Source organism: Dasypus novemcinctus, chromosome 28 (genome assembly GCF_030445035.2).
Source record: "Dasypus novemcinctus isolate mDasNov1 chromosome 28, mDasNov1.1.hap2, whole genome shotgun sequence".
NCBI classification, from domain to species: Eukaryota; Metazoa; Chordata; class Mammalia; order Cingulata; family Dasypodidae; genus Dasypus; species Dasypus novemcinctus.
In genome coordinates, this window is record NC_080700.1 from 3,919,235 (window position 1) to 3,926,524 (window position 7,290).

At 40.3% G+C, this 7,290-nt stretch overlaps 1 pseudogene; it reads right to left on the minus strand.

Annotated features, from left to right (window-relative positions):
- Nucleotides 1-4,126: 4,126 nt before the first annotated feature.
- On the minus strand, nt 4,127-4,950 carry LOC131276380 (proteasome subunit alpha type-3 pseudogene; annotated as a pseudogene).
- Between the last annotated feature and the right edge of the window lie 2,340 nt (nt 4,951-7,290).

Genomic DNA, 7,290 nt, shown 5'->3' on the forward strand with positions numbered 1-7,290 from the left:
ATTTGACAACCATCAGAGTGGTAGTTGATTCAGGTGAGAGGATGATGGGTGGAGGATGGTTGCAGCCTACAGTATTGATATCAGAATATGTCCTTATAATATGTAATTCATTGTAAAGTGAAAACATGTTTTTGCATGAAAAGGAACCTGAGAGAAATTTCACGGAGTTATCAAGTTTACATCATCAGTGGTGACCCAAAAGGAGATCTCCTACCTCTACTGATGGGCTGCACTCCTAACTCTCCTGATGGTCTGAATGTAGGGCCTAAATCTCATGAGGAAACACTGGGCAAAGGCTGAGGTAATTTGTGCTTCTTAAATTTCTCAAAGATGTGAAAATGAAAGAACTTCTCAGGAGGAGCTCCATATTGAAGTTGACAGGATAAAGCTGACTGGAAAAATGTATTTCTGAGAGAGTTTGAGAAGGATGAGACAGTAGATAAAAGTTGAAGGAGTTTGTGAATGGGATTACAGCATAGAAGCAGAGCTAATTTCCTCATTTGGGGTGTTCTAGTAGAGTGTCCTTGTTTTGCAGATAGATATCTTTTTGTGAAATACTTATTAGTGGGCAAGTGGGATAAAATTAAAATAACTTGGGAAACAGCTGGTGAATCTAAGGAAGGGATTGGATTGGGAGTTCTTTGTACATACTCTTGCAATTTTTTAAAAGAGGTACTGGGGATCGAACTCAGGACCTTGTACATAGGAAGCTGGAGCTCAAGCAATGAGCTATACCCACTCCTACTGCAGTTTTTCATATCTTTAATATTATTTCAAAATAAATGACTTTGAAAAACACCCATGTACTTACCAAATCCAATGGATGTGTCATGATGATGGGAACGAGTGTTGTTGGGGGAGAGAGGGGGGGTGGGGGGATGGGGTTGAATGGGACCTCACATATATATTTTTAATGTAATATTATTACAAAGTCAATAAAAAAATAAATAAATAAAAAAAAGAAAAACACCCATGTTGCTACCATCCTACTAAAGTATTGAGTCCAAATCGACTTCAATGTTATTCAACCAAAATTGAGAAAGCAATTGACCTTTTAAGAATCTAGATGTTATTAAAGAGAAAATGGGCAATTATTATAATGACGTCCTGAGTGATTTGAGGTGTTTGTGGAAACAGCAAGATATCTGTATTTCAGTTTCCCACAGGAACTCCTTCCACTGCTGCATGGTGTGGACAACGACTACCCTTTGTCCCAGGTTGAAAGCCATGGAGTAGGACATTATATAAATAGATGAAAAAATAACCAGAACTGAAACCATAAAGGTGAAGCCAACTAGGTTTCAATGTAGGTTCCACAGGAAGGCAGCACTTGACTTTTCTACTAAAATCCTGTACTCTTCATCTTGTTCTTTTCTGGTTAAAAATCTCCTCTATTTGTCTTCCTTTTATACAAGGAGAAACAGTTCATAAACCTAATCAGAATTACATTTCAAGGGACACACCCTGTTTACACAGATGCTGTGGGATGCACCCTGTTCACTTTGATTGAATTTATCATACATTTAAAATTTTAAAATCTCATAAAATTTTGCAAACATTTTGTATCCTCTATTAATTCAATAAATACTTTTTGATTGAATTCTTTGTACCAGGAAATTTCTGGATCCTCAAGATTAAGTACGGACCCAGACGCACTGCATCTCTATGGACAAAAAGCTAGAATCCCCGGGAGGAAATACATAATTTTTTAAAAAGGGAGGGGGGAGTGTATGTGGATCAAGCAATTTAGCACCTGCTTCCCACAAGGGAGATCCCAGGTTTGGTCCTGGTGCCTCCAAAAAACAAAGACAGAGAACAAGCCTTGTGACTGAAGATTCTTTATTTCATACATTAATTGGCCACTTGTTAATACACTTTTATGAAGGGCCTTTTCAAGTGTTTTCTCCATCTTTCTACTGGGCTCTTTGCCTTTCTTATTAATTTGTCAAGGTTATTTCTATATTAAGGCTATGAGTCCTTTCTTGGGTATATGGATGGCAGAAGTATTTTCCCACTAGTTGACTTGACTTGCGCTTTCTCCACGTTGTATTTTGAAGACCTAAAATTCCTTATTTTTTCTTTTTTTAGCACTGCTTTAAACAAATCAATTTTATTGACACATATTAATAAAGCATAAATTGTTCCAAACTGATAGATGGTATTCCATTTAATCACATATTTGTGCATTCATTGCTTCAATCATTTTAGAGCACTTCCATTATTCCAATAACAATAATAATAATAAACAAAAAACCCTCATCCCTTCTAAATCTCTCTATGCTTCCCCTGCTGTACAAAGCTGCTATTCTTTTTCTTTCTCTCTAGTATATTTGTATTTTTATTTTGCAAAAATGGTCTTATATATTCCATATCACCCACATTGATGCTTTACGTGAGGTTTCACTGTCTTATGAAGTCCCATGTTACAGTTTTTAACTTTCATTCTAGTAATATACATGACCTTAGACTTGCCCTTTCAACCACTGTCATACCCATATAGAGCTCAGCTAATTACAAACACCATGATGTGTTTCTATTCATTTCCAAAGATTTACAAATAACATTTTTACCACTTATGCACACATTAATCCTCAGCTTTCCATTCTCTACCCTCATTTTCTTTTTTTTTTTTAAGATTTATTTATTTATTTAATTTCCCCCCCTCCCCTGGTTGTCTGTTCTTGGTGTCTATTTGCTGCGTCTTGTTTCTTTGTCTGCTTCTGTTGTTGTCAGCAGCATGGGAAGTGTGGGCGGCACCATTCCTGGGTAGGCTGCACTTTCTTTAGCGCTGGGCGGCTCTCCTTATGGGGCACTCCTTGCGCGTGGGGCTTCCCCACGCGGGGGACACCCTTGCGTGGTGCAGCACTCCTTGCGCGCATCAGCACTGCACATGGCCCTCTCCACACGGGTCAAGGAGGCCCGGGGTTTGAACTGCGGACCTCCCATATTGTAGACGGACACCCTAACCACTGGGCCAAAGTCCGTTTCCCTCGTTTTCTTTTCTGGTGACCTATATTCTAATTATTAACTTCATGAGTTGACATTTTATATTTAGTTCATAATAGCACAATCATACAGTATTTGTCTTTTTGTGTCTGGCTTCATTCAACATAATGTCCTCTAAGTTCATCCATGTCATATGCTTCAAAACTTCATTTCTTCTTATAGCTGCGTAATATTCCATTATGTGTATACACCACAGTTTGTTTATCCACTCATCGGTTGATGGACACCCAGATTGTTTCTAACTTTTGGCAATCATGAATAATGCCACTGTGAATTTCAATGTCCAGATGTCTGTTGGTGTCTCTGCTCTCAGTTGTTCTAAGCACATACATAGTAATGATATTGCCACGTAACATGCTACGTCGATATTCAACTTTCTTAGGAGGTGCCAGTCATTCCTCCACAATGGCTATACCATTCTGTATTCCCACTAACAGTGAATAAGTGTCTCCATCTCTCCATATCCTCTCCAACATTTAGTTTTCCAACTTTAAGCGTGGCCAGTGTAATAGGTGTGAAATGATATCTCATGTAGTTCTCATTTGCATTTCCCTAATTGTTAATGAAAAACATTTTTTTCATGTGTTTCTTCACCATTTGTATTTCTTTTTTGGACAATTTTCTTTTCAAGTTTTTTGCCCATTTTTTAATTGGGAAGTTTGTCTTTTTACTCTTGAGTTGTGTAATTTCTTTGTATATCTTGGATATTAAACACTTACTGGATAGGTGAATTTTTAAAAAAGTGACAGAGTAGGATCTTTAATTCTTAAATCCACTCCTCCTTATGACAATAAAGGAAAAGAGAAACATTCTTGACTCACATGTTGTAGGATCTGTTTTTCTAAATTACACCTAAAGTTTAATAGAGGAGGATAACCAAGTATCATTTAAATACAAAACTGGGCAACAACAGCCCAGCAGGTTACTTTTTGCTTCTATATTAGTGGACTGGGGTTTTAAATTCATATGATCCAACAGCCTCTAAGGAATGTTTAAGCAGGCATTTTAATTCTGAGTACCAGTACCCAATTGCCCACACTAATTTTGTTAAGCAGATATTAAGCAAACATCAATGATTATAAGACAAAAATTTAATGGCAATTCATTACTGGGCATATAATAATCCATTGGGCTAAATAGTTTACATGAGACTATGTAGAAATTTAAAACAGAAGCAGATGTAAATGTTACATATTATCATCATCAGATTCATCTTCTTCCTTCAAAGATTCCTTAGCATATTTCTCTGCTTCTTCCCTTATATCTTTTGAAACAATTTCATGTCTTCCTTTAGTTAATTCAACAACCCAGCTGAGCTCTAGTTCAAATGCTTTATCTTGAACTTCATCACGTACTATGTAAATTATTTTTGCAACTTCTTTAATAGCATCACGGCAGGTCATTTCTTTCATCTGAAGCTTTCCAATTTCTGTCTTTGCAACTTGCCTGGCTTTACCAATAACCATATGAAACACCCGATGGATCAATCATGTAGAGTTGTGCACCATCATTCACAATGTAAGACCCGAACATGAAACTGCATCCAAAAGGTCTAACAGCACTGTACAGTGTATGGGCATGAACATACATGGCCACTCTATCTGCAAGATGTTTGAGTGGAATGTTACAGCCAAAGTTAGATCTAAAGTTAGAAGCTTCTTCTCTTGCTATGTCTGCTAAAGAACGAGCATCTGCCAACAAACCTACTACCGCCATTCCAGCATGCTGATCAACATTAAAAAGCCGTTTGTTGGAACCTTCTTCATAAAGTTAAGAAAGGACTAATTTTTCTACTCCGAAGACAACACCATCTTTACATCTAATTCCAATAGCTGTACTACTATTTTCCACAGCCTTCATAGCATATTCAACTTGAAATACTCTCCTGTCAGGAGGGAGTGTAGAGGCTGACAGGTCATACTCAGTGCAGATAGAGTCATTGTGTTAAAGCCACTGGGTTGTGTAAGGATTCCAGGCCCAAAACGCTTCCACTACCCTGGATATGTGATTGACAAAGATTTTCTCCCATTGAATTGGCTGCCTTTTCACCCTTTTGAAAAGATACTTTGAGGTGCAAAAGTGTTTAATTTTGAGGCAGTCCCATTTATCTATTTTATATTTTGTTGCTCATGCTTTGGGTGTAAAGTTTAGGAAACTACCACTGGTCACAAGATGTCAAAGATGTTTTCCTACATTTTCTATTAGCACTTTTATGGTTGTCTCTTTTATATTTAGGTCTTGACCCATTTTGAATTAATTTTTGTGTAAGGTTTGAGATAGGCATACTCTTTCTTTTGGTTATGGATATCCAGGTCTCCCTGCACCAAGGGAGTAGACTGTTCTGGCCTAGCTGGGAAGGCTTGAAGGCTTGTCAAATATACTTGACTATAGATGTGAGGGTCTATTTCTGAATTCTTAATTTATTTCCTTTGGTTAATCTGTCTTTTTTTTTTTTAAAGATTTATTTATTTATTTAATTTCCCCCCCTCCCCTGGTTGTCTGTTCTTGGTGTCTATTTGCTGCGTCTTGTTTCTTTGTCCGCTTCTGTTGTCGTCAGTGGCACGGGAAGTGTGGGCGGCGCCATTCCTGGGCAGGCTGCTCTTTCTTTTCACGCTGGGCGGCTTTCCTCACAGGCGCACTCCTTGCGCGTGGGGCTCCCCCACGCGGGGGACACCCTTGCGTGGCACGGCACTCCTTGCGCGCATCAGCGCTGCGCATGGCCAGCTCCACACGGGTCAAGGAGGCCCGGGGTTTGGACCGCGGACCTCCCATATGGTAGACGGATGCCCTAACCACTGGGTCAAAGTCCGTTTCCCGGTTAATCTGTCTTTATGCCAGTACCATGCTTTTTTTACCACTAGCTTGGTAATATCCTTTATTTTTCTATTTTTTATAAAGATATATTTATTTATTTATTTCTCTCCCCTTCCTGCTCTCTGTGTTACTTGCTCTGTGTTCTTCTGGGTCCACTTGCATTCTTGTGAGTGGCACTGGGAATCTGTGTCTCTTTTCATTGTGTCATCTTGCTGCATCAGCTCTCCGTGTGTGTAGTGTCACTCCTGGGTGGGCTGTGCTTTTTTTTCATGTGGGGTGGCTTTCCTTAGGGCGTGCACTCCTTGCACATAGCACTTCCCTACATGGGGCATACCCCTGCCTGGCACGGCACTCCTTGCGCATGGCAGCACTGTGCATGGGCCAGCTTACCACGTGTCAGGAGGCCCTGGGTTTGAACACTGGATCACCCATATGGTAGGTGAACACTCTATCAGTTGAGCCAAATCTGTTTCCCTGGGTAATATCCTTTAAAGTCTATAAGTCAGAGTCCTCCAACTCTTCTTTTTTCAAGACATTTCTTATCTATTCAGGGACCCTTTCCCTTCCAAGCAAATGTGATAATTGGTTTTTCCATCTCTGCAAAAAAAGGGTGACAGGACTTTCATTGGGATTGCATTGAATATGTAAATCTGTTTGGGTAGAATTGACATCTTAATGATATTTAGCCTTCCAGTCCAGGAACAAAGGCTGTCCATTTATTTAAGCCTTCTTTGGTTTCTTTTAGCAATGTGTTGGAGTTTTCTCCAACAACAATATGGGCCCTTTATATCTTTCCTTAATTTTATGCCTAAATATTTTTTTTTAAAAGATTTATTTATTTATTTAATTTCCCCCTCTCCCCTGGTTGTCTGTTCTTGGTGTCTATTTGCTGTGTCTTGTTTCTTTGTCCGCTTCTGTTGTCATCAGCGGCACGGGAAGTGTGGGCGGTGCCATTCCTGGGCAGGCTGCACTTTCTTTTTCATGCTGGGCGGCTTTCCTCATGGGCGCACTCCTTGCACGTGGGGCTCCCGCACGCGGGGGACACCCTTACGTGGCACGGCACTCCTTGCGCGCATCAGCACTGCGCATGGCCAGCTCCACACGGGTCAAGGAGGCCCGGGGTTTGAACTGCGGACCTCCCATATGGTAGACGGATGCCCTAACCACTGGGCCAAAGTCCGTTTCCCATGCCTAAATATTTTATTTTAGTTTTCTATTATAAATGGATTTTTTTTCTGATTTCCTTCTGAAGCCTCTGTGGGGCTTCATGGGGTCGCAGGAGGCGAGGAAGCCACAGCCCGGCTAGAGGAGACAGACCACGGAGACTGGCTGATGGCGCAGATCCGATTTATTGAGGAAGTGTTTGACAATATAAGCCCGAGGGAACGGGGGTGGGGCTAGTGCGGGGTGAGAGCTGATTGGCGAGCACGGGGTTTTTGCCTATCTATGGTATGGGAGCTGAGGCGCTGC